General features: G+C 40.4%; 34 non-coding genes and 2 pseudogenes across 34 annotated transcripts; all 36 read left to right on the forward strand.

Moving 5' to 3' along the window:
• The first annotated feature begins 332 nt into the window (after positions 1-332).
• LOC142167766 (5S ribosomal RNA) lies at positions 333-451 on the forward strand. Its single transcript, XR_012697849.1, has one exon. It is a non-coding gene; the product is annotated as a 5S ribosomal RNA (ribosomal RNA).
• A 523-nt stretch (positions 452-974) lies between these two features.
• On the forward strand, positions 975-1,093 carry LOC142167470 (5S ribosomal RNA). Its single transcript, XR_012697596.1, has one exon. It is a non-coding gene; the product is annotated as a 5S ribosomal RNA (ribosomal RNA).
• A 524-nt stretch (positions 1,094-1,617) lies between these two features.
• On the forward strand, positions 1,618-1,736 carry LOC142167481 (5S ribosomal RNA). The gene has a single exon (XR_012697607.1). It is a non-coding gene; the product is annotated as a 5S ribosomal RNA (ribosomal RNA).
• A 525-nt stretch (positions 1,737-2,261) lies between these two features.
• LOC142167534 (5S ribosomal RNA) lies at positions 2,262-2,370 on the forward strand (annotated as a pseudogene).
• Positions 2,371-2,894: 524 nt separating this feature from the next.
• LOC142167767 (5S ribosomal RNA) lies at positions 2,895-3,013 on the forward strand. The gene has a single exon (XR_012697850.1). It is a non-coding gene; the product is annotated as a 5S ribosomal RNA (ribosomal RNA).
• A 524-nt stretch (positions 3,014-3,537) lies between these two features.
• LOC142167768 (5S ribosomal RNA) lies at positions 3,538-3,656 on the forward strand. Its single transcript, XR_012697851.1, has one exon. It is a non-coding gene; the product is annotated as a 5S ribosomal RNA (ribosomal RNA).
• Positions 3,657-4,180: 524 nt separating this feature from the next.
• On the forward strand, positions 4,181-4,289 carry LOC142167535 (5S ribosomal RNA; annotated as a pseudogene).
• A 527-nt stretch (positions 4,290-4,816) lies between these two features.
• Positions 4,817-4,935, forward strand: LOC142167769 (5S ribosomal RNA). The gene has a single exon (XR_012697852.1). It is a non-coding gene; the product is annotated as a 5S ribosomal RNA (ribosomal RNA).
• A 524-nt stretch (positions 4,936-5,459) lies between these two features.
• LOC142167771 (5S ribosomal RNA) lies at positions 5,460-5,578 on the forward strand. Its single transcript, XR_012697854.1, has one exon. It is a non-coding gene; the product is annotated as a 5S ribosomal RNA (ribosomal RNA).
• Positions 5,579-6,103: 525 nt separating this feature from the next.
• LOC142167627 (5S ribosomal RNA) lies at positions 6,104-6,222 on the forward strand. Its single transcript, XR_012697719.1, has one exon. It is a non-coding gene; the product is annotated as a 5S ribosomal RNA (ribosomal RNA).
• Positions 6,223-6,748: 526 nt separating this feature from the next.
• LOC142167492 (5S ribosomal RNA) lies at positions 6,749-6,867 on the forward strand. Its single transcript, XR_012697618.1, has one exon. It is a non-coding gene; the product is annotated as a 5S ribosomal RNA (ribosomal RNA).
• A 526-nt stretch (positions 6,868-7,393) lies between these two features.
• On the forward strand, positions 7,394-7,511 carry LOC142167593 (5S ribosomal RNA). Its single transcript, XR_012697698.1, has one exon. It is a non-coding gene; the product is annotated as a 5S ribosomal RNA (ribosomal RNA).
• A 524-nt stretch (positions 7,512-8,035) lies between these two features.
• On the forward strand, positions 8,036-8,154 carry LOC142167570 (5S ribosomal RNA). Its single transcript, XR_012697693.1, has one exon. It is a non-coding gene; the product is annotated as a 5S ribosomal RNA (ribosomal RNA).
• Positions 8,155-9,189: 1,035 nt separating this feature from the next.
• Positions 9,190-9,308, forward strand: LOC142167464 (5S ribosomal RNA). The gene has a single exon (XR_012697590.1). It is a non-coding gene; the product is annotated as a 5S ribosomal RNA (ribosomal RNA).
• A 525-nt stretch (positions 9,309-9,833) lies between these two features.
• LOC142167770 (5S ribosomal RNA) lies at positions 9,834-9,952 on the forward strand. The gene has a single exon (XR_012697853.1). It is a non-coding gene; the product is annotated as a 5S ribosomal RNA (ribosomal RNA).
• Positions 9,953-10,476: 524 nt separating this feature from the next.
• On the forward strand, positions 10,477-10,595 carry LOC142167649 (5S ribosomal RNA). The gene has a single exon (XR_012697738.1). It is a non-coding gene; the product is annotated as a 5S ribosomal RNA (ribosomal RNA).
• A 950-nt stretch (positions 10,596-11,545) lies between these two features.
• On the forward strand, positions 11,546-11,664 carry LOC142167559 (5S ribosomal RNA). Its single transcript, XR_012697682.1, has one exon. It is a non-coding gene; the product is annotated as a 5S ribosomal RNA (ribosomal RNA).
• Positions 11,665-12,187: 523 nt separating this feature from the next.
• Positions 12,188-12,306, forward strand: LOC142167761 (5S ribosomal RNA). Its single transcript, XR_012697844.1, has one exon. It is a non-coding gene; the product is annotated as a 5S ribosomal RNA (ribosomal RNA).
• Positions 12,307-12,829: 523 nt separating this feature from the next.
• Positions 12,830-12,948, forward strand: LOC142167508 (5S ribosomal RNA). Its single transcript, XR_012697633.1, has one exon. It is a non-coding gene; the product is annotated as a 5S ribosomal RNA (ribosomal RNA).
• A 523-nt stretch (positions 12,949-13,471) lies between these two features.
• On the forward strand, positions 13,472-13,590 carry LOC142167616 (5S ribosomal RNA). Its single transcript, XR_012697709.1, has one exon. It is a non-coding gene; the product is annotated as a 5S ribosomal RNA (ribosomal RNA).
• A 522-nt stretch (positions 13,591-14,112) lies between these two features.
• Positions 14,113-14,231, forward strand: LOC142167502 (5S ribosomal RNA). Its single transcript, XR_012697627.1, has one exon. It is a non-coding gene; the product is annotated as a 5S ribosomal RNA (ribosomal RNA).
• Positions 14,232-14,754: 523 nt separating this feature from the next.
• Positions 14,755-14,873, forward strand: LOC142167466 (5S ribosomal RNA). Its single transcript, XR_012697592.1, has one exon. It is a non-coding gene; the product is annotated as a 5S ribosomal RNA (ribosomal RNA).
• Positions 14,874-15,394: 521 nt separating this feature from the next.
• LOC142167773 (5S ribosomal RNA) lies at positions 15,395-15,512 on the forward strand. The gene has a single exon (XR_012697856.1). It is a non-coding gene; the product is annotated as a 5S ribosomal RNA (ribosomal RNA).
• A 522-nt stretch (positions 15,513-16,034) lies between these two features.
• On the forward strand, positions 16,035-16,153 carry LOC142167718 (5S ribosomal RNA). The gene has a single exon (XR_012697805.1). It is a non-coding gene; the product is annotated as a 5S ribosomal RNA (ribosomal RNA).
• Positions 16,154-16,678: 525 nt separating this feature from the next.
• LOC142167707 (5S ribosomal RNA) lies at positions 16,679-16,797 on the forward strand. The gene has a single exon (XR_012697794.1). It is a non-coding gene; the product is annotated as a 5S ribosomal RNA (ribosomal RNA).
• A 521-nt stretch (positions 16,798-17,318) lies between these two features.
• On the forward strand, positions 17,319-17,437 carry LOC142167498 (5S ribosomal RNA). Its single transcript, XR_012697623.1, has one exon. It is a non-coding gene; the product is annotated as a 5S ribosomal RNA (ribosomal RNA).
• Positions 17,438-17,959: 522 nt separating this feature from the next.
• LOC142167525 (5S ribosomal RNA) lies at positions 17,960-18,077 on the forward strand. The gene has a single exon (XR_012697650.1). It is a non-coding gene; the product is annotated as a 5S ribosomal RNA (ribosomal RNA).
• A 521-nt stretch (positions 18,078-18,598) lies between these two features.
• On the forward strand, positions 18,599-18,717 carry LOC142167504 (5S ribosomal RNA). Its single transcript, XR_012697629.1, has one exon. It is a non-coding gene; the product is annotated as a 5S ribosomal RNA (ribosomal RNA).
• A 521-nt stretch (positions 18,718-19,238) lies between these two features.
• Positions 19,239-19,357, forward strand: LOC142167545 (5S ribosomal RNA). Its single transcript, XR_012697668.1, has one exon. It is a non-coding gene; the product is annotated as a 5S ribosomal RNA (ribosomal RNA).
• Positions 19,358-19,880: 523 nt separating this feature from the next.
• Positions 19,881-19,998, forward strand: LOC142167487 (5S ribosomal RNA). Its single transcript, XR_012697613.1, has one exon. It is a non-coding gene; the product is annotated as a 5S ribosomal RNA (ribosomal RNA).
• A 507-nt stretch (positions 19,999-20,505) lies between these two features.
• On the forward strand, positions 20,506-20,623 carry LOC142167478 (5S ribosomal RNA). Its single transcript, XR_012697604.1, has one exon. It is a non-coding gene; the product is annotated as a 5S ribosomal RNA (ribosomal RNA).
• Positions 20,624-21,140: 517 nt separating this feature from the next.
• LOC142167696 (5S ribosomal RNA) lies at positions 21,141-21,260 on the forward strand. The gene has a single exon (XR_012697783.1). It is a non-coding gene; the product is annotated as a 5S ribosomal RNA (ribosomal RNA).
• Positions 21,261-21,773: 513 nt separating this feature from the next.
• Positions 21,774-21,891, forward strand: LOC142167740 (5S ribosomal RNA). The gene has a single exon (XR_012697826.1). It is a non-coding gene; the product is annotated as a 5S ribosomal RNA (ribosomal RNA).
• Positions 21,892-22,408: 517 nt separating this feature from the next.
• Positions 22,409-22,527, forward strand: LOC142167494 (5S ribosomal RNA). The gene has a single exon (XR_012697620.1). It is a non-coding gene; the product is annotated as a 5S ribosomal RNA (ribosomal RNA).
• Positions 22,528-23,048: 521 nt separating this feature from the next.
• On the forward strand, positions 23,049-23,167 carry LOC142167515 (5S ribosomal RNA). The gene has a single exon (XR_012697640.1). It is a non-coding gene; the product is annotated as a 5S ribosomal RNA (ribosomal RNA).
• A 518-nt stretch (positions 23,168-23,685) lies between these two features.
• On the forward strand, positions 23,686-23,803 carry LOC142167528 (5S ribosomal RNA). Its single transcript, XR_012697653.1, has one exon. It is a non-coding gene; the product is annotated as a 5S ribosomal RNA (ribosomal RNA).
• Positions 23,804-23,972: the final 169 nt, after the last annotated feature.

The raw sequence follows: 23,972 nt of genomic DNA on the forward strand, positions 1-23,972 counted from the left end.
GGCTTAACAACGCTGCACTTGACACGTCACTACGCCTTGGCCTCGAAGGCGACATCCGTAAAATGCCTAGTTGCGACGTCGCCGTTCCATGTGGCCTAGTGTGATAGGCATGTAGCTAGGCCTTACGGGCCCTCTAATTGTGATATTATCGTCGAGCGCGGCTTGTTGTTGTTGGTCAATGCCTTTGCCAGCGAAAAATAGTGGAAATCAAAAGAGGAATTGCGTAAAACGGATAAATGAGCATAAAGTTATGTCGTTTGAAGGTTTTACATCTTCGCACCTAAAGCGGAAGGAGGAAAGGTATTAAGAGAATTTAGAGTGCAAGGAATGTCGGATGCGATCATACCAACACTAACGCACCGGATCCCATCAGAACTCCGAAGTCAAGCGTGCTCGGGCGAGAGTAGTACTAGGATGGGTGACCCCCTGGGTAGTCCTCGTGTTGCATCCCTCTTTTTAGGCAAAATTTATATCTTACTTCTTTTAATGTATCGGCGGTATGTCTAATAAATTCACAAATGAGTTTTAAGCAGTGTAAACGAAATAGATATTTTTTTTTACACGAAATAACAATATTTTTGAAGGTAATAGTTATTAAAAAAATCAAAAAATCAATATATAGTAAATAAGGAAAATATTTACGGGCTTAACAACGCTGCACTTGGCATGTCACTACGCCTTGGCCTCGAAGGCGACATCCGTAAAATGCCTAGTTGCGACGTCGCCGTTCCATGCGGCCTATGTGATAGGCATGTAGCTAGGCCTTACGGGCCCTCTAATTATGATATTATCGTCGAGCGCGGCTTGTTGTTGTTGGTCAATGCCTTTGCCAGCGAAAAATAGTGGAAATCAAAAGAGGAATTGTGTAAAACGGATAAATGAGCGTAAAGTTATGTCGTTTGAAGGTTTTACATCTTCGCACCTAAAGCGGAAGGAGGAAAGGTATTAAGAGAATTTAGAGTGCAAGGAATGTCGGATGCGATCATACCAGCACTAACGCACCGGATCCCATCAGAACTCCGAAGTCAAGCGTGCTTGGGCGAGAGTAGTACTAGGATGGGTGACCCCCTGGGAAGTCCTCGTGTTGCATCCCTCTTTTTAGGCAAAATTTATATCTTACTTCTTTTAATGTATCGGCGGTATGTCTAATAAATTCACAAATGAGTTTTAAGCAGTGTAAACGAAATAGATATTTTTTTTTACACGAAATAACAATATTTTTGAAGGTAATAGTTATTAAAAAAATCAAAAAATCAATATATAGTAAATAAGGAAAATATTTACGGGCTTAACAACGCTGCACTTGACACGTCACTACGCCTTGGACTCGAAGGCGACATCCGTAAAATGCCTAGTTGCGACGTCGCCGTTCCATGCGGCCTAGTGTGATAGGCATGTAGCTAGGCCTTACGGGCCCTCTAATTGTGATATTATCGTCGAGCGCGGCTTGTTGTTGTTGGTCAATGCCTTTGCCAGCGAAAAATAGTGGAAATCAAAAGAGGAATTGCGTAAAACGGATAAATGAGCGTAAAGTTATGTCGTTTGAAGGTTTTACATCTTCGCACCTAAAGCGGAAGGAGGAAAGGTATTAAGAGAATTTAGAGTGCAAGGAATGTCGGATGCGATCATACCAGCACTAACGCACCGGATCCCATCAGAACTCCGAAGTCAAGCGTGCTTGGGCGAGAGTAGTACTAGGATGGGTGACCCCCTGGGAAGTCCTCGTGTTGCATCCCTCTTTTTAGGCAAAATTTATATCTTACTTCTTTTAATGTATCGGCGGTATGTCTAATAAATTCACAAATGAGTTTTAAGCAGTGTAAACGAAATAGATATTTTTTTTTTACACGAAATAACAATATTTTTGAAGGTAATAGTTATTAAAAAAATCAAAAAATCAATATATAGTAAATAAGAAAAATATTTACGGGCTTAACAACGCTGCACTTGACACGTCACTACGCCTTGGCCTCGAAGGCGACATCCGTAAAATGCCTAGTTGCGACGTCGCCGTTCCATGCGGCCTAGTGTGATAGGCATGTAGCTAGGCCTTACGGGCCCTCTAATTGTGATATTATCGTCGAGCGCGGCTTGTTGTTGTTGGTCAATGCCTTTGCCAGCGAAAAATAGTGGAAATCAAAAGAGGAATTGCGTAAAACGGATAAATGAGCGTAAAGTTATGTCGTTTGAAGGTTTTACATCTTCGCACCTAAAGCGGAAGGAGGAAAGGTATTAAGAGAATTTAGAGTGCAAGGAATGTCGGATGCGATCATACCAGCACTAACGCACCGGATCCCATCAGAACTCCGAAGTTAAGCGTGCTTGGGCGAGAGTAGTACTAGGATGGGTGAAGTCCTCGTGTTGCATCCCTCTTTTTAGGCAAAATTTATATCTTACTTCTTTTAATGTATCGGCGGTATGTCTAATAAATTCACAAATGAGTTTTAAGCAGTGTAAACGAAATAGATATTTTTTTTTACACGAAATAACAATATTTTTGAAGGTAATAGTTATTAAAAAAATCAAAAAATCAATATATAGTAAATAAGGAAAATATTTACGGGCTTAACAACGCTGCACTTGACACGTCACTACGCCTTGGCCTCGAAGGCGACATCCGTAAAATGCCTAGTTGCGACGTCGCCGTTCCATGCGGCCTAGTGTGATAGGCATGTAGCTAGGCCTTACGGGCCCTCTAATTGTGATATTATCGTCGAGCGCGGCTTGTTGTTGTTGGCCAATGCCTTTGCCAGCGAAAAATAGTGGAAATCAAAAGAGGAATTGCGTAAAACGGATAAATGAGCGTAAAGTTATGTCGTTTGAAGGTTTTACATCTTCGCACCTAAAGCGGAAGGAGGAAAGGTATTAAGAGAATTTAGAGTGCAAGGAATGTCGGATGCGATCATACCAACACTAACGCACCGGATCCCATCAGAACTCCGAAGTCAAGCGTGCTCGGGCGAGAGTAGTACTAGGATGGGTGACCCCCTGGGTAGTCCTCGTGTTGCATCCCTCTTTTTAGGCAAAATTTATATCTTACTTCTTTTAATGTATCGGCGGTATGTCTAATAAATTCACAAATGAGTTTTAAGCAGTGTAAACGAAATAGATATTTTTTTTTACACGAAATAACAATATTTTTGAAGGTAATAGTTATTAAAAAAATCAAAAAATCAATATATAGTAAATAAGGAAAATATTTACGGGCTTAACAACGCTGCACTTGACACGTCACTACGCCTTGGCCTCGAAGGCGACATCCGTAAAATGCCTAGTTGCGACGTCGCCGTTCCATGCGGCCTAGTGTGATAGGCATGTAGCTAGGCCTTACGGGCCCTCTAATTGTGATATTATCGTCGAGCGCGGCTTGTTGTTGTTGGCCAATGCCTTTACCAGCGAAAAATAGTGGAAATCAAAAGAGGAATTGCGTAAAACGGATAAATGAGCGTAAAGTTATGTCGTTTGAAGGTTTTACATCTTCGCACCTAAAGCGGAAGGAGGAAAGGTATTAAGAGAATTTAGAGTGCAAGGAATGTCGGATGCGATCATACCAACACTAACGCACCGGATCCCATCAGAACTCCGAAGTCAAGCGTGCTCGGGCGAGAGTAGTACTAGGATGGGTGACCCCCTGGGTAGTCCTCGTGTTGCATCCCTCTTTTTAGGCAAAATTTATATCTTACTTCTTTTAATGTATCGGCGGTATGTCTAATAAATTCACAAATGAGTTTTAAGCAGTGTAAACGAAATAGATATTTTTTTTTACACGAAATAACAATATTTTTGAAGGTAATAGTTATTAAAAAAATCAAAAAATCAATATATAGTAAATAAGGAAAATATTTACGGGCTTAACAACGCTGCACTTGACACGTCACTACGCCTTGGCCTCGAAGGCGACATCCGTAAAATGCCTAGTTGCGACGTCGCCGTTCCATGCGGCCTAGTGTGATAGGCATGTAGCTAGGCCTTACGGGCCCTCTAATTGTGATATTATCGTCGAGCGCGGCTTGTTGTTGTTGGTCAATGCCTTTGCCAGTGAAAAATAGTGGAAATCAAAAGAGGAATTGCGTAAAACGGATAAATGAGCGTAAAGTTATGTCGTTTGAAGGTTTTACATCTTCGCACCTAAAGCGGAAGGAGGAAAGGTATTAAGAGAATTTAGAGTGCAAGGAATGTCGGATGCGATCATACCAGCACTAACGCACCGGATCCCATCAGAACTCCGAAGTTAAGCGTGCTTGGGCGAGAGTAGTACTAGGATGGGTGAAGTCCTCGTGTTGCATCCCTCTTTTTAGGCAAAATTTATATCTTACTTCTTTTAATGTATCGGCGGTATGTCTAATAAATTCACAAATGAGTTTTAAGCAGTGTAAACGAAATAGATATTTTTTTTTACACGAAATAACAATATTTTTGAAGGTAATAGTTATTAAAAAAATCAAAAAATCAATATATAGTAAATAAGGAAAATATTTACGGGCTTAACAACGCTGCACTTGACACGTCACTACGCCTTGGCCTCGAAGGCGACATCCGTAAAATGCCTAGTTGCGACGTCGCCGTTCCATGCGGCCTAGTGTGATAGGCATGTAGCTAGGCCTTACGGGCCCTCTAATTGTGATATTATCGTCGAGCGCGGCTTGTTGTTGTTGTTGGCCAATGCCTTTGCCAGCGAAAAATAGTGGAAATCAAAAGAGGAATTGCGTAAAACGGATAAATGAGCGTAAAGTTATGTCGTTTGAAGGTTTTACATCTTCGCACCTAAAGCGGAAGGAGGAAAGGTATTAAGAGAATTTAGAGTGCAAGGAATGTCGGATGCGATCATACCAACACTAACGCACCGGATCCCATCAGAACTCCGAAGTCAAGCGTGCTCGGGCGAGAGTAGTACTAGGATGGGTGACCCCCTGGGTAGTCCTCGTGTTGCATCCCTCTTTTTAGGCAAAATTTATATCTTACTTCTTTTAATGTATCGGCGGTATGTCTAAAAAATTCACAAATGAGTTTTAAGCAGTGTAAACGAAATAGATATTTTTTTTTACACGAAATAACAATATTTTTGAAGGTAATAGTTATTAAAAAAATCAAAAAATCAATATATAGTAAATAAGGAAAATATTTACGGGCTTAACAACGCTGCACTTGACACGTCACTACGCCTTGGCCTCGAAGGCGACATCCGTAAAATGCCTAGTTGCGACGTCGCCGTTCCATGCGGCCTAGTGTGATAGGCATGTAGCTAGGCCTTACGGGCCCTCTAATTGTGATATTATCGTCGAGCGCGGCTTGTTGTTGTTGGCCAATGCCTTTGCCAGCGAAAAATAGTGGAAATCAAAAGAGGAATTGCGTAAAACGGATAAATGAGCGTAAAGTTATGTCGTTTGAAGGTTTTACATCTTCGCACCTAAAGCGGAAGGAGGAAAGGTATTAAGAGAATTTAGAGTGCAAGGAATGTCGGATGCGATCATACCAACACTAACGCACCGGATCCCATCAGAACTCCGAAGTCAAGCGTGCTCGGGCGAGAGTAGTACTAGGATGGGTGACCCCCTGGGTAGTCCTCGTGTTGCATCCCTCTTTTTAGGCAAAATTTATATCTTACTTCTTTTAATGTATCGGCGGTATGTCTAAAAAATTCACAAATGAGTTTTAAGCAGTGTAAACGAAATAGATATTTTTTTTTTACACGAAATAACAATATTTTTGAAGGTAATAGTTATTAAAAAAATCAAAAAATCAATATATAGTAAATAAGGAAAATATTTACGGGCTTAACAACGCTGCACTTGACACGTCACTACGCCTTGGCCTCGAAGGCGACATCCGTAAAATGCCTAGTTGCGACGTCGCCGTTCCATGCGGCCTAGTGTGATAGGCATGTAGCTAGGCCTTACGGGCCCTCTAATTGTGATATTATCGTCGAGCGCGGCTTGTTGTTGTTGGTCAATGCCTTTGCCAGTGAAAAATAGTGGAAATCAAAAGAGGAATTGCGTAAAACGGATAAATGAGCGTAAAGTTATGTCGTTTGAAGGTTTTACATCTTCGCACCTAAAGCGGAAGGAGGAAAGGTATTAAGAGAATTTAGAGTGCAAGGAATGTCGGATGCGATCATACCAGCACTAACGCACCGGATCCCATCAGAACTCCGAAGTCAAGCGTGCTTGGGCGAGAGTAGTACTAGGATGGGTGACCCCCTGGGAAGTCCTCGTGTTGTATCCCTCTTTTTAGGCAAAATTTATATCTTACTTCTTTTAATGTATCGGCGGTATGTCTAATAAATTCACAAATGAGTTTTAAGCAGTGTAAACGAAATAGATATTTTTCTTTTTACACGAAATAACAATATTTTTGAAGGTAATAGTTATTAAAAAAATCAAAAAATCAATATATAGTAAATAAGGAAAATATTTACGGGCTTAACAACGCTGCACTTGACACGTCACTACGCCTTGGCCTCGAAGGCGACATCCGTAAAATGCCTAGTTGCGACGTCGCCGTTCCATGCGGCCTAGTGTGATAGGCATGTAGCTAGGCCTTACGGGCCCTCTAATTGTGATATTATCGTCGAGCGCGGCTTGTTGTTGTTGGTCAATGCCTTTGCCAGTGAAAAATAGTGGAAATCAAAAGAGGAATTGCGTAAAACGGATAAATGAGCGTAAAGTTATGTCGTTTGAAGGTTTTACATCTTCGCACCTAAAGCGGAAGGAGGAAAGGTATTAAGAGAATTTAGAGTGCAAGGAATGTCGGATGCGATCATACCAGCACTAACGCACCGGATCCCATCAGAACTCCGAAGTCAAGCGTGCTTGGGCGAGAGTAGTACTAGGATGGGTGACCCCCTGGGAAGTCCTCGTGTTGCATCCCTCTTTTTAGGCAAAATTTATATCTTACTTCTTTTAATGTATCGGCGGTATGTCTAATAAATTCACAAATGAGTTTTAAGCAGTGTAAACGAAATAGATATTTTTCTTTTTACACGAAATAACAATATTTTTGAAGGTAATAGTTATTAAAAAAATCAAAAAATCAATATATAGTAAATAAGGAAAATATTTACGGGCTTAACAACGCTGCACTTGACACGTCACTACGCCTTGGCCTCGAAGGCGACATCCGTAAAATGCCTAGTTGCGACGTCGCCGTTCCATGCGGCCTAGTGTGATAGGCATGTAGCTAGGCCTTACGGGCCCTCTAATTGTGATATTATCGTCGAGCGCGGCTTGTTGTTGTTGGCCAATGCCTTTGCCAGCGAAAAATAGTGGAAATCAAAAGAGGAATTGCGTAAAACGGATAAATGAGCGTAAAGTTATGTCGTTTGAAGGTTTTACATCTTCGCACCTAAAGCGGAAGGAGGAAAGGTATTAAGAGAATTTAGAGTGCAAGGAATGTCGGATGCGATCATACCAGCACTAACGCACCGGATCCCATCAGAACTCCGAAGTTAAGCGTGCTTGGGCGAGAGTAGTACTAGGATGGGTGACCCCTGGGAAGTCCTCGTGTTGCATCCCTCTTTTTAGGCAAAATTTATATCTTACTTCTTTTAATGTATCGGCGGTATGTCTAATAAATTCACAAATGAGTTTTAAGCAGTGTAAACGAAATAGATATTTTTTTTTACACGAAATAACAATATTTTTGAAGGTAATAGTTATTAAAAAAATCAAAAAATCAATATATAGTAAATAAGGAAAATATTTACGGGCTTAACAACGCTGCACTTGACACGTCACTACGCCTTGGCCTCGAAGGCGACATCCGTAAAATGCCTAGTTGCGACGTCGCCGTTCCATGCGGCCTAGTGTGATAGGCATGTAGTTAGGCCTTACGGGCCCTCTAATTGTGATATTATCGTCGAGCGCGGCTTGTTGTTGTTGGTCAATGCCTTTGCCAGTGAAAAATAGTGGAAATCAAAAGAGGAATTGCGTAAAATGGATAAATGAGCGTAAAGTTATGTCGTTTGAAGGTTTTACATCTTCGCACCTAAAGCGGAAGGAGGAAAGGTATTAAGAGAATTTAGAGTGCAAGGAATGTCGGATGCGATCATACCAGCACTAACGCACCGGATCCCATCAGAACTCCGAAGTTAAGCGTGCCTGGGCGAGAGTAGTACTAGGATGGGTGACCCCCTGGGAAGTCCTCGTGGTGCATCCCTCTTTATAGGCAAAATTTATATCTTACTTCTTTTAATGTATCGGCGGTATGTCTAATAAATTCACAAATGAGTTTTAAGCAGTGTAAACGAAATAGATATTTTTTTTTACACGAAATAACAATATTTTTGAAGGTAATAGTTATTAAAAAAATCAAAAAATCAATATATAGTAAATAAGGAAAATATTTACGGGCTTAACAACGCTGCACTTGACACGTCACTACGCCTTGGCCTCGAAGGCGACATCCGTAAAATGCCTAGTTGCGACGTCGCCGTTCCATGCGGCCTAGTGTGATAGGCATGTAGCTAGGCCTTACGGGCCCTCTAATTGTGATATTATCGTCGAGCGCGGCTTGTTGTTGTGGGTCAATGCCTTTGCCAGCGAAAAATAGTGGAAATCAAAAGAGGAATTGCGTAAAACGGATAAATGAGCGTAAAGTTATGTCGTTTGAAGGTTTTACATCTTCGCACCTAAAGCGGAAGGAGGAAGTCCTCGTGTTGCATCACTCTTTTTAGGCAAAATTTATATCTTACTTCTTTTAATGTATCGGCGGTATGTCTAATAAATTCACAAATGAGTTTTAAGCAGTGTAAACGAAATAGATATTTTTTTTTACACGAAATAACAATATTTTTGAAGGTAATAGTTATTAAAAAAATCAAAAAATCAATATATAGTAAATAAGGAAAATATTTACGGGCTTAACAACGCTGCACTTGACACGTCACTACGCCTTGGCCTCGAAGGCGACATCCGTAAAATGCCTAGTTGCGACGTCGCCGTTCCATGCGGCCTAGTGTGATAGGCATGTAGCTAGGCCTTACGGGCCCTCTAATTGTGATATTATCGTCGAGCGCGGCTTGTTGTTGTTGTTGGCCAATGCCTTTGCCAGCGAAAAATAGTGGAAATCAAAAGAGGAATTGCGTAAAACGGATAAATGAGCGTAAAGTTATGTCGTTTGAAGGTTTTACATCTTCGCACCTAAAGCGGAAGGAGGAAAGGTATTAAGAGAATTTAGAGTGCAAGGAATGTCGGATGCGATCATACCAGCACTAACGCACCGGATCCCATCAGAACTCCGAAGTTAAGCGTGCTTGGGCGAGAGTAGTACTAGGATGGGTGACCCCCTGGGAAGTCCTCGTGTTGCATCCCTCTTTTTAGGCAAAATTTATATCTTACTTCTTTTAATGTATCGGCGGTATGTCTAATAAATTCACAAATGAGTTTTAAGCAGTGTAAACGAAATAGATATATTTTTTTTACACGAAATAACAATATTTTTGAAGGTAATAGTTATTAAAAATATCAAAAAATCAATATATAGTAAATAAGGAAAATATTTACGGGCTTAACAACGCTGCACTTGACACGTCACTACGCCTTGGCCTCGAAGGCGACATCCGTAAAATGCCTAGTTGCGACGTCGCCGTTCCATGCGGCCTAGTGTGATAGGCATGTAGCTAGGCCTTACGGGCCCTCTAATTGTGATATTATCGTCGAGCGCGGCTTGTTGTTGTTGGCCAATGCCTTTGCCAGCGAAAAATAGTGGAAATCAAAAGAGGAATTGCGTAAAACGGATAAATGAGCGTAAAGTTATGTCGTTTGAAGGTTTTACATCTTCGCACCTAAAGCGGAAGGAGGAAAGGTATTAAGAGAATTTAGAGTGCAAGGAATGTCGGATGCGATCATACCAGCACTAACGCACCGGATCCCATTAGAACTCCGAAGTTAAGCGTGCTTGGGCGAGAGTAGTACTAGGATGGGTGACCCCCTGGGAAGTCCTCGTGTTGCATCCCTGTTTTTAGGCAAAATTTATATCTTACTTCCTTTAATGTATCGGCGGTATGTCGAATAAATTCACAAATGAGTTTTAAGCAGTGTAAACGAAATAGATATTTTTTTTTTACACGAAATAACAATATTTTTGAAGGTAATAGTTATTAAAAATATCAAAAAATCAATATATAGTAAATAAGGAAAATATTTACGGGCTTAACAACGCTGCACTTGACACGTCACTACGCCTTGGCCTCGAAGGCGCATCCGTAAAATGCCTAGTTGCGACGTCGCCGTTCCATGCGGCCTAGTGTGATAGGCATGTAGCTAGGCCTTACGGGCCCTCTAATTGTGATATTATCGTCGAGCGCGGCTTGTTGTTGTTGGTCAATGCCTTTGCCAGCGAAAAATAGTGGAAATCAAAAGAGGAATTGCGTAAAACGGATAAATGAGCGTAAAGTTATGTCGTTTGAAGGTTTTACATCTTCGCACCTAAAGCGGAAGGAGGAAAGGTATTAAGAGAATTTAGAGTGCAAGGAATGTCAGATGCGATCATACCAGCACTAACGCACCGGATCCCATCAGAACCCCGAAGTTAAGCGTGCTTGGGCGAGAGTAGTACTAGGATGGGTGACCTCCTGGGAAGTCCTCGTGTTGCATCCCTCTTTTTAGGCAAAATTTATATCTTACTTCTTTTAATGTATCGGCGGTATGTCTAATAAATTCACAAATGAGTTTTAAGCAGTGTAAACGAAATAGATATTTTTTTTTTACACGAAATAACAATATTTTTGAAGGTAATAGTTATTAAAAAAATCAAAAAATCAATATATAGTAAATAAGGAAAATATTTACGGGCTTAACAATGCTGCACTTGACACGTCACTACGCCTTGGCCTCGAAGGCGACATCCGTAAAATGCCTAGTTGCGACGTCGCCGTTCCATGCGGCCTAGTGTGATAGGCATGTAGCTAGGCCTCACGGGCCCTCTAATTGTGATATTATCGTCGAGCGCCGCTTGTTGTTGTTGGTCAATGCCTTTGCCAGCGAAAAATAGTGGAAATCAAAAGAGGAATTGCGTAAAACGGATAAATGAGCGTAAAGTTATGTCGTTTGAAGGTTTTGCATCCCTCGGCGGTATGTCTAATAAATTCAAAAATAAGTTTTAAGCTGTGTAAACAAAATAGATACTTTTTTACACGAAATAACAATATTTTTAAAGGTAATAATTATGCAAAAAATCAAAAAAGCAATATATAGTAAATAAGGAAAATATATACGGGCTTAACAACGCTGCAATTGACACGTCACTATGCCTTGGCCTCGAAGGCGACATCCGTAAAACGTCTAGTTGCGACGTCGCCGTTCCATGCGGCCTAGTGTGATAGGCATGTAGCTAGACCTTACGGGCCCTCTAATTGTGATATTATCGTCGAGCGTGGCTTATTGTTGTTGGTCAACGCCTTTGCCCGCAAAAAATAGTAAAAATCAAAAGAGGAATTGCGTAAAACGGATAAATGAGCGTAAAGTTATGTCGTTTTAAGGTTTTACATCTTCGCACCTAAAGCGGAAGTAGGAAAGGTATTAAGAGAATTTAGAGTGCAAGGAATGTTGGATGCGATCATACCAGCACTAACGCACCGGATCCCATCAGAACTCCGAAGCTAAGCGTGCTTGGGCGAGAGTAGTACTAGGATGGGTGACCCATTGGGAAGTCCACGTGTTGCATCCCTCTTTTTAGGCAAAATTTATATCTTACTTCTTTTAATGTATCGGAGGTATGTCTAATAAATTCACAAATGAGTTTTAAGCAGTGTAAAAGAAATAGATATATTTTTACACGAAATAATTATATTTTTAAAGGTAATAGTTATGAAAAAAATTAAAAAAGTAATATATATAGTAAATAAGGAAAATATTTACGGCTTAACAACGCTGTACTTGACACGTCACTACGCCTTGGCCTCGAAGGTGACATCCGTAAAACGTCTAGTTGCGATGTCACCGTTCCATGCGGCCTAGTGTTATAGGCATGTAGCTAGGCATTAGGGGCCCTCTAATTGTGATATTATCGTCGAGCGCAGCTTGTTGTTGTTGGTCAATGCCTTTGCCCGCGAAAAATAGTGGAAATCAAAAGAGGAATTGCGTAAAACGGATAAATGAGCGTAAAGTTATGCCGTTTTAAGGTTTTACATCTTCGCACCTAAAGCGGAAGGAGGAAAGGTATTAAGAGAATTTAGAGTGCAAGGAATGTCAGATGCGATCATACTAGCACTAACGCATCGGATCCCATTAGAACTCCGAAGTAAAGAGTGCTAGGGCGAGAGTAGTACTAGGATGGGTGACCCCCTGGGAAGTCCTCGTGTTGCATCCCTCTTTTTAGGCAAAATTTATATCTTACTTCTTTTAATGTATCGGCCGTATGTTTAATAAATTCACAAATGAGTTTTAAGCAGTGTAAACGAAATAGATATTTTTTTACACGAAATAACAGTATTTTAAAAGTTATAGTTATGAAAAAAACATCAAAAAAGCAATATATAGTAAATACGGAAAATATTTACGGGCTTAACAACGCTGCACTTGACACGTCACTACGCCTTGACCTCGAAGGCGACATCCGTAAAACGTCTAGTTGAGACGTCACCGTTCCATGCGGCCTAGTGTGATAGGCATGTAGCTAGGCCTTAAGGCCCCTCTAATTGTGATATTATCGTCGCGCGCGGCTTGTTGTTGTTGGTCAATGCCTTTGCCCCCGGAAAATAGTGGAAATCAAAAGAGGAATTGCGTAAAACGGATAAATGAGCGTAAAGTTATGTCGTTTTAAGGTTTTACATCTTCGCACCTAAAGCGAAAGTAGGAAAGGTATTAAGAGAATTTAGAGTGCAAGGAATGTCGGATGCGATCATACCAGCACTAACGCACCGGATCCCATCAGAACTCTGAAGTCAAGCATACTTGGGCGAGAGTAGTACTAGGATGGGTGACCCCCTGGGACGTCCTTGTGTTGCATCCCTCTTTATAGGCAAAATTTATATATTACTTCTTTTAATGTATCGGCGGTATGTCTAATAAATTCAAAAATACGTTTTAAGCTGTGTAAACGAAATAGATATTTTTTTACACGAAATAACAATATTGTTAAAGGTAATAGTTATGAAAAAAAATCAAAAAAGTAATATATAGTAAATAAAGAAAATATTTACGGGCTTAGCAACGCAACACTTGAATCGTCACCACGCCTTGGCCTCGAAGGCGACATCCGTAAAATGTCAAGTTGCGACGTCGCCGTTCCATGCGGCCTAGTGTGATAGGCATGTAGGTAGGCCTTACGGGCCCTCTAATTGTGATATTATCGTCGAGAACGAGTTGTTGTTTTTTGTCTATGCCTTTGCCCGCGAAAAATTGTGGAAATCAAAAGAGGAATTACGTAAAACAGATAAATGAACGTAAAGTTATGTCGTTTTAAGGTTTTACATCTTCGCACCTAGAGCGGAAGTAGGAAAGGTATTAAGAGAATTTAGAGTGCAAGGAATGTGGGATGCGATCATACCAGCACTAACGCACCGGATCCCATCAGAACTCCGAAGTCAAGCGTGCTTGGGCGAGAGTAGTACTAGGATGGGTGACCCATTGGGAAGTCCACGTGTTGCATCCCTCTTTTTAGGCAAAATTTATATCTTACTTCTTTTAATGTATTGGCGGTATGTCTAATAAATTCACAAATGAGTTTTAAGCAGTGTAAACGAAATAGATATTTTTTTACACGAAATAACAATATTTTTAAAGGTAATAGTTATGAAAAAAATCAAAAAAGCAATATATAGTAAATAAGGAAAATATATACGGGCTTAACAACGCTGCACTTGACACGTCACTATGCCTTGGCCTCGAAGGCGACAACCGTAAAACGTCTAGTTGCGACGTCGCCGTTCCGTGCGGCCTAGTGTGATAGGCATGTAGCTAGGCCTTACAGGCCCTCTAATTGTGATATTATCGTCGAGCGTGGCTTATTGTTGTTGGTCAACGCCTTTGCCCGCAAAAAATAGTGGAAATCAAAAGAGGAATTGCGTAAAATGGATAAATGAGCGTAAAGTTATGTCGTTTTAAGGTTTTACATCTTCGCACCTAAAGCGGAAGTAGGAAAGGTATTAAGAGAATTTAGAGTGCAAGGAATGTCTGATGCGATCATACCAGCACTAACGCACCGGATCCCATCAAAACTCCGAAGTCAAGCGTGCTTGGGCGAGAGTAGTACTAGGATGGGTGAACCATTGGGAAGTCCACGTGTTGCATCCCTCTTTTTAGGCAAAATTTATATCTTACTTCTTTTAATGTATCGGAGGTATGTCTAATAAATTCACAAATGAGTTTTAAGCAGTGTAAAAGAAATAGATATTTTTTTACACGAAATAATAGTATTTTTAAAGGTAATAGTTATGAAAAAAATCAAAAAAAAAATATATATAGTAAATAAGGAAAATATTTATGGCTTAACAACGCTGTACTTGACACATCACTATGCCTTGGCCTCGAAGGCGACATCCGTAAAACGTCTAGTTGCGACGTCGCCGTTCCATGCGGCCTAGTGTGATAGGCATGTAGCTAGGCCTTAGGGGCGCTCTAATTGTGATATTATCGTCGAGCGCAGCTTGTTGTTGTTGGTCAATGCCTTTGCCCGCGAAAAATAGTGGAAATCAAAAGAGGAATTGCGTAAAACGGATAAATGCGCGTAAAGTTATGCCATTTTAAGGTTTTACATCTTCGCACCTAAAGCGGAAGGAGGAAAGGTATTAAGAGAATTTAGAGTGCAAGGAATGTCAGATGCGATCATACCAGCACTAACGCATCGGATCCCATCAGAACTCCGAAGTAAAGTGTGCTTGGGCGAGAGTAGTACTAGGATGGGTGACCCATTGGGAAGTCCACGTGTTGCATCCCTCTTTTTAGGCAAAATTTATATCTTACTTCTTTTAATGTATCGGCCGTATGTCTAATAAATTCACAAATGAGTTTTAAGCAGTGTAAAAGAAATAGATATTTTTTTACACGAAATAATAATATTTTTAAAGGTAATAGTTATGAAAAAAATCAAAAAAGCAATATATAGTAAATAAGGAAAATATTTACGGCTTAACAACGCTGTACTTGACACATCACTACGCCTTGGCCTCGAAGGGGACATCCGTAAAACGTCTAGTTGCGACGTCGCCGTTCCATGCAGCCAAGTGTTATAGGCATGTAGCTAGGCCTTAAGGCCCCTCTAATTGTGATATTATCGTCGCGCGTGGCTTGTTGTTGTTGGTCAATGCCTTTGCCCGCGAAAAATAGTGGAAATCAAAAGAGGAATTGCGTAAAACGGATGAATGAGCGTAAAGTTATGTCGTTTTAAGGTTTTACATCTTCGCACCTAAAGCGGAAAGAGGAAAGGTATTAAGAGAATTTAGAGTGCAAGGTATGTCGGATGCGATCATACCAGCACTAACGCACCGGATCCCATCAGAACTCCGAAGTGAAGCGTGCTTGGGCGAGAGTAGTACTAGGATGGGTGACCCCTGGGAAGTCCTCGTATTTCATCCTTTTTTTTTGGCAAAATTTATATATTACTTCTTTTAATGTATCGGCGGTATGTCTAATAAATTCAAAAATACGTTTTAAGCGTTGTAAACGAAATAGATATTTTTTTACACGAAATAACAATATTGTTAAAGGTAATAGTTATGAAAAAAATCAAAAAAGCAATATATAGTAAATAAGGAAAATATTTACGGGCTTAGCAACGCAGCACTTGACACGTCACTACGCCTTGGCCTCGAAGGCGACATCCATAAAATGTCAAGTTGCGACGTCGCCGTTCCGTGTGGCCTAGTGTGATAGGCATGTAGCTAGGCCTTACGGGACCTCTAATTATGATATTATCGTCGAGCGCGGCTTGTTGTTGTTGGTCAATGCCTTTGCCAGCGAAAAATAGTGGAAATCAAAAGTGGAATTGCGTAAAACGGATAAATGAGCGTAAAGTTATGTCATTTTAAGGTTTTACATCTTCGCACCTAAAGCGGAAGTAGGAAAGGTATTTAGAGAATTTAGAGTACAAGGAATGTCGGATGCGATCATACGAGCACTAACGCACCGGATCCCATCAGAACTCCGAAGTCAAGCGTGCTTGGGCGAGAGTAGTACTAGGATGGGTGACCCATTGGGAAGTCCACGTGTTGCATCCCTCTTTTTAGGCAAAATTTATATCTTACTTCTTTTAATGTATCGGCGGTATGTCTAATAAATTCACAAATGAGTTTTAAGCAGTGTAAACGAAATAGATATTTTTTTACACGAAATAACAATATTTTTAAAGGTAATAGTTATGAAAAAAATCAAAAAAGCAATATATAGTAAATAAGGAAAATATATACGGGCTTAACAATGCTGCACTTGACACGTCACTACGCCTTGGCCTCGAAGGCGACATCCGTAAAATGTCTAGTTGCGACGTCGCCGTTCCATGCGGCCTAGTTTGATAGGCATGTAGCTAGGCCTTACGGGCCCTCTAATTGTGATATTATCGTCGAGCGCGGCTTGTTGTTGTTGTTGGTCAATGCCTTTGCCCGCGAAAAATAGTGGAAATTAAAAGAGGAATTGCGTAAAACGGATATATGAGCATACAGTTATGTCATTTTAAGGTTTTACATCTTCGCACCTAAAGCGGAAGGAGGAAAGGTATTAAGAGAATTTAGAGTGCAAGGAATGTCGGATGCGATCATACCAGCACTAACGCACCGGATCCCATCAGAACTCCGAAGTCAAGCGTTCTTGGGCGAGAGTAGTACTAGGATGGGTGATCCCATGGGAAGTCCTCGTGTTGCATCCCTCTTTTTAGTCAAAATTTATATCTTACTTCTGTTAATGTATCGGAGGTATGTCTAATAAATTCACAAATGAGTTTTAACCAGTGTAAACGAAATAGATATTTTTTTACACGAAATTACAATATTTTAAAGGTAATACTTACGAAATAAATCAAAAAAGTAATATATAGTAAATAAGGAAAATATTTATGGGCTTAACAACGCTGCACTTGACACGTCACTACGCCTTGGCCTCGAAGGCGACATCCGTAAAATGTCTAGTTGCGACGTCGCCGTTCCATGCGGCCTAGTGTGATAGGCATGTAGCTAGGCCTTACGGGCCCTCTAATTGTGATATTATCGTCGAGCGCGGCTTGTTGTTGTTGGTCAATGCCTTTGCCAGCGAAAAATAGTGGAAATCAAAAGAGGAATTGCGTAAAACGGATAAATGAGCGTAAAGTTATGTCGTTTGAAGGTTTTACATCTTCGCACCTAAAGCGGAAGGAGGAAAGGTATTAAGAGAATTTAGAGTGCAAGGAATGTCGGATGCGATCATACCAGCGCTAACACACTGGATCCCATCAGAACACCGAAGTCAAGCGTGCTCGGGCGAGAGTAGTACTAGGATGGGTGACCCCCTGGGAAGTCATCGTGTTGCATCCCTCTTTTTAGGAAAAATTTATATCTTATTTCTTTTAATGTATCGGCGGTATGTCTAATAAATTCACAAATGAGTTTTAAGCAGTGTAAACGAAATATATATTTCTTTACACGAAATAACAATATTTTTATAGGTAATAGTCATGAAAAAAATTAAAAAAGCAATATATAGTAAATAAGGAAAATATTTACGAGCTTAACAACGCTACACTTTACATGTCACTACGCCTTGGCCTCGAAGGCGACATCCGTAAAACGTCTAGTTGCGACGTCGCCGTTCCATGCGGCCTAGTGTGATAGGCATGTAGCTAGGCCTTACGGGCCATCTAATTATGATATTATCGTCGAGCGTGGCTTGTTGTTGTTGGTCAATGCCTTCGCCCGTGAAAAATAGTTGAAATCAAAAGAGGAATTGCGTAAAATGGATAAATGAGCGTAAAGTTATGCCGTTTTAAGGTTTTACATCTTCGCACCTAAAGCGGAAGGAGGAAAGGTATTATGAGAATTTAGAGTGAAAGGAATGCCGGATGCGATCATACCAGCATTAACGCACCGGATCCCTTCAGAACTCCGAAGTTAAGCATGCTTGGGCGAGAGTACTACTAGGATGGTTGCCCCCTGGGAAGTCCTTGTGTTGCACCCCTCTTTTTAGGTAAAATTTATATCTTACTTCTTTTAATGTATCGGCGGTATGTCTAATAAATTCACAAATGAGTTTTAAGCAGTGTAAACGAGATAGATATTTTTTACACAAAATAACAATATTTTTAAAGATAATAGTTATGAAAAAAATCAAAAAAGCAATATATAGTAAATAAGGAAAATATTTACGGGCTTAACAACGCTGCACTTGACACGTCACTACGCCTTGGCCTCGAAGGCGACATCCGTAAAATGTCTAGTTGCGACGTCGCTGTTCCATGCGGCCTAGTGTGATAGGCATGTAGCTAGGCCTTACGGGCCATCTAATTGTGATACTATCGTCGAGCGCGGCTTGTTGTTGTTGGTCAATTCCTTTGCCCACGAAAAATAGTTGAAATCAAAAGAAGAATTGCATAAAACGGATAAATGAGCGTAAAGTTATGTCGTTTTAAGGCTTCACACTTTCGCACCTAGAGCGGAAGGAGGAAGGGTAATAAGAAAATTTAGAGTGCAAGGAATGTTGGATGCGATCATACCAGCACTAACGCACCGGATCCCATCAGAACTCCGAAGTCAAGCGTGCTTGGGCGAGAGTAGTACTAGGATGGGTGACCCCCTGGGAAGTCCTCGTGTTGCATCCCTCTTTTTAGGTAAAATTTATATCTTACTTCTTTTAATGTATCGGCGGTATGTCTAATAAATTCACAAATGAGTTTGAAGCAGTGTAAACGAGATAGATATTTTTTACACGAAATAACAATATTTTGAAAGATAATAGTTATGAAAAAAATCAAAAAAGCAATATATAGTAAATAAGGAAAATATTTACGGGCTTAACAATGCTGCACTTGACACGTCACTACGCCTTGGCCTCGAAGGCGACATCCGTAAAATGCCTAGTTGCGACGTCGCTGTTCCATGCGGCCTAGTGTGATAGGCATGTAGCTAGGCCTTACGGGCCATCTAATTGTGATATTATCGTCGAGCGCAGATTGTTGTTGTTGGTCAACGCCTTTGCCCGCAAAAAATAGTGGAAATCAAAAGAGGAATTGCGTAAAATGGATAAATGAGCGTAAAGTTATGTCGTTTTAAGGTTTTACATCTTCGCACCTAAAGCAGAAGGAGGAAAGGTATTAAGAGAATTTAGAGTGCAAGGAATGTCGGATGCGATCATACCAGTACTAACGCACCGGATCCCAATAGAACTTCGAAGTCAAGCATGCTTGTTCGAGAGTAGTACTAGGATGGGTGACCCCCTGGGAAGTCCTCGTATTGCATCCCTCTTTTTAGGTAAAATTTATATCTTACTTCTTTTAATGTATCGGCGGTATGTCTAATAAATTCACAAATGAGTTTTAAGCAGTGTAAACGAAATAGATATTTTTTTACACGAAATAACTATATTTTTATAAGTAATAGTTATGAAAAAAAATTAAAAAAGCAATATATAGTAAATAAGGAATATATTTACGGGCTTAACAACACTGCACTTGACACGTCACTATGCCTTGGCCTCGAAGGCAACATCCGTAAAATGTCTAGTTGCGACGTCGCCATACCTTGAAGCCTAGTGTGATAGGCATGTAGCTAGGCCTTACGGGCCATCTAATTGTGATATTGTCGTCGAGCGTGGCTTGTTGTTATTGGTCAATGCCTTTGCCCGCGAAAAATAGTTGAAATCAAAAGCGGAATTGCGTAAAATGGATAAATGAGCGTAAAGTTATTTAGTTTAAAGGTTCTACATCTTCGCACCTATAGCGGAAGGAGGAAAGGTATTAAGAGAATTTAGAGTGAAATGAATGCCGGATGCGATGATACCAGCACTAACGCACCGGATCCCTTCAGAACTCCGAAGTTAAGCGTGCTTGGGCGAGAGTAGTACTTGGATGGTTGCCCCTTGGGAAGTCCTCGTGTTGCATCCCTCTTTTTAGGCAAAATTTATATCTTCTTTTAATGTAACGGCGGTATGTCTAATAAATTCACAAATGCGTTTTAAGCACTGTAAACGAAATAGATATTTTTTTACACGACATAACAATATTTTTAAAGGTAATAATTATAAATATATATATATAGTAAATAAGGAAAACATTTACGAGCTTAACAATGTTGCACTTGACATGTCACTATGCCTTGGCCTCGAAGGCGACATCCGTAAAATGTCTAGTTGCGACGTCGCCATTCCATGCGGCCTAGTGTGATAGGCATGTAGCTAGGCCTTACGGGCCCTCTAATTGTGATATTATCGTCTAGCGCAACTTATTGTTGTTGGTCAATGCCTTTGCCCGCGAAAAATAGTTGAAATCAAAAGAGGAATTGCGTAAAACGGATAAATGAGCGTAAAGTTATGTAGTTTTAAGGTTTTACATCTTCGCACCTAAAGCGGAAGGAGGAAAGGTATTAAGAGAATTTAGAGTGAAAGGAATACCGGATGCGATCATACTAGCACTAACGCACCGGATCCCTTCAGAACTCCGAAGTTAAGCGTGCTTGGGCGAGAGTAGTACTAGGATGGTTGCCCCCTGGGAAGTCCTCGTGTTGCATCCCTCTTTTTAGGCAAAATTTATATATTCTTTTAATGTATCGGCGGTATGTCTAATAAATTCACAAATGCGTTTTAAGTAGTGTAAACGAAATAGATATTTTTTTACACGAAACAACTATATTTTTAAAGGTAATAGTTATGAAACAAATTAAAAAAAAATATATAGTAAATAAGGAAAATATTTACGAGCTTAACAACGCTGCACTTGACACGTCACTACGCCTTGGCCTCCGAGGCGACATCCGTAAAACGTCTAGTTGCGATGTCGCCGTTCCATTCGGCCTAGTGTGATAGGCATGTAGCTAGGCCTTACAGGCCCTCTAATTGTGATATTATCATCGAGCACGGCTTGTTGTTGTTGGTCAATGCCTTTGCACGCGAAAAATAGTTGAAATCAAAAGAGGAATTGCGTAAAACGGATAAATGAGCGTAAAATTATGTCGTTTTAAGGTTTTCCATCTTCGCACCTAAAGCGGAAGGAGAAAAGGTAGTAAGAGAATTTAGAGTGCAAGAAATGCCGGATGCGATCATACCAGCACTAACGTACCGGATCCCATCAGAACTCCGAAGTCAAGCGTGCTTGGGCGAGAGTAGTACTAGGATGGGTGACCCCCCTGGGAAGTCCTCGTGTTGCATCCCTATTTTTAGGCAAAATTTATATCTTACTTCTTTTAATGTATCGGCGGTATGTCTAATATATTCACAAATGAGTTTTAAGCAGTGTAAACAAAATAGATATTTTTTTACACGAAATAGCAATATTTTTAAAGGTAATAGTTATGAAAAAAATCAAAAAAGTAATATATAGTAAATAAGGAAAATATTTACAGCCTTAACAACGCTGCACTTAACACATCACTACGCCTTGGCCTCGAAGGCGACATCCGTAAAACGTCTAGTTGCGACGTCGTTCTTCCATGCGGCCTAGTGTGATAGGCATGTAGCTAGGACTTACGGGCCCTCTAATTGTGATATTATCATCGAGCACAACTTGTTGTTGTTGGTCAATGCCTTTTCCCGCGAAAAACAGTTGAAATCAAAAGAGGAATTGCGTAAAACGGATAAATGAGCGTAAAGTTATGTCATTTTAAGGTTTTACATCTTCGCACCTAAAGCGGAAGGAGGAAAGGTATTTAGAGTGAAAGGAATGCCGGATGCGATCATACCAGCACTAACGCACCGGATCCCTTCAGAACTCCGAAGTTAAGCGTGCTTGGGCGAGAGTAGTACTAGGATGGTTGCCCCCTGGGAAGTCCTCGTGTCGCATCCCTCTTTTTAGGCAAAATTTATATATTCTTTTAATGTATCGGCGGTATGTGTAATAAATTCACAAATGCGTTTAAAGCAGTGTAAACGAAATAGATATTTGTTTACACGAAATAACAATATTTTTAAAGGTAATAGTTATGAAAAAAATTAAAAAAATATATATAGTAAATAAGGAAAATATTTACAGGCTTAACAACGCTGCACTTGACATGTCACTACGCCTTGGCCTCGAAGGCAACATCCGTAAAACGTCTAGTTGCGACGTCGCTGTTCCATGCGGCCTAGTGTGATAGGCATGTAGCTAGGCCTTACGGGCCATCTAATTGTGATATTATCGTCGAGCGCAGATTGTTGTTGTTGGTCAATGCCTTTGCCCGCAAATAATAGTGGAAATCAAAAGAGGAATTGCGTAAAATGGATAAATGAGCGTAAAGTTATGTCGTTTTAAGGTTTTACATCTTCGCACCTAAAGCGGAAGGAGGAAAGGTATTAAGAGAATTTAGAGTGCAAGGAATGTCGGATGCGATCATACCAGAACTAACACACCGAATCCCATCAGAACTTCGAAGTCAAGCGTGCTTGTTCGAGAGTAGTACTAGGATGGGTGACCCCCTGGGAAGTCCTCGTATTGCATCCCTCTTTTTAGGTAAAATTTATATCTTACTTCTTTTAATGTATCGGCGGTATGTCTAATAAATTCACTAATGAGTTTGAAGCAGTGTAAACGAGATAGATATTTTTTACACGAAATAATAATATTTTTAAAGATAATAGTTATGAAAAAAATCAAAAAAGCAATATATAGTAAATAAGGAAAATATTTACGAGCTTAACAACGCTGCACTTTACACGTCACTACGCCTTGGCCTCGAAGGCGACATCCGTAAAACGTCTAGTTGCGACGCCGCCGTTCCATGCGGCCTAGTGTGATAGGCATGTAGCTAGGCCTTACGGGCCATCTAATTGTGATATTATCGTCGAGCGTGGCTTGTTGTTGTTGGTCAATGCCTTCGCCCGCGAAAAATAGTTGAAATCAAAAGAGGAATTGCGTAAAACGGATAAATGAGCGTAAAGTTATGTCGTTTTAACATTTTCCATCTTCGCACCTAAAGCAGAAGGAGGAAAGGTATTAAGAGAATTTAGAGTGCAAGGAATGTCGGATGCGATCATACCAGCACTAACGCACCGGATCCCATCAGAACTCCGAAGTCAAGCGTGCTTGGGCGAGAGTAGTACTAGGATGGGTGACCCCCTGGGAAGTCCTCGTGTTGCATCCCTCTTTTTAGGCAAAATTTATATCTTACTTCTTTTAATGTATCGGCGGTATGTCTAATATATTCACAAATGAGTTTTAAGCAGTGTAAACAAAATAGATATTTTTTTTACACGAAATAACAATATTTTTAAAGTTAATAGTTATGAAAAAAATCAAAAAAGCAATATATAGTAAATAAGGAAAATATTTACGAGCTTAACAATGCTGCACTTTACACGTCACTACGCCTTGGCCTCGAAGGCGACATCCGTAAAACGTCTAGTTGCGACGTCGCCGTTCCATGCGGCCTAGTGTGATAGGCATGCAGCTAGGCCTTACGGGCTAATTGTGATATTATCGTCTAGCGCAGCTTGTTGTTGTTGGTCAATGCCTTTGCCCGCGAAAAATAGTTGAAATCAAAAGAGGAATTGCGTAAAACGGATAAATGAGCGTAAAGTTATGTAGTTTTAAGGTTTTACATCTTCACACCTAAAGCGGAAGGAGGAAAGGTATAAGAGAATTTAGAGTGAAAGGAATACCGGATGCGATCATACCAGCACTAACGCACCGGATCCTTTCAGAACTCCGAAGTTAAGCGTGCTTGGGCGAGAGTAGTACTAGGATGGTTGCCCCCTGGGAAGTCCTCGTGTTGAATCCCTCCTTTTAGGAAATATTTTTATCTTACTTCTTTTAATGTATCGGCGGTATGTCTAATAAATTCACAAATGAGTTTTAAGCAGTGTAAACGAGATAGATATTTTTTACACAAAATAACAATATTTTTAAAGACAATAGTTATGAAAAAAATCAAAAAAGCAATATATAGT

The sequence above is a fragment of the Nicotiana tabacum genome, chromosome 12 (genome assembly GCF_000715075.1).
Source record: "Nicotiana tabacum cultivar K326 chromosome 12, ASM71507v2, whole genome shotgun sequence".
Taxonomy (NCBI): Eukaryota; Viridiplantae; Streptophyta; class Magnoliopsida; order Solanales; family Solanaceae; genus Nicotiana; species Nicotiana tabacum.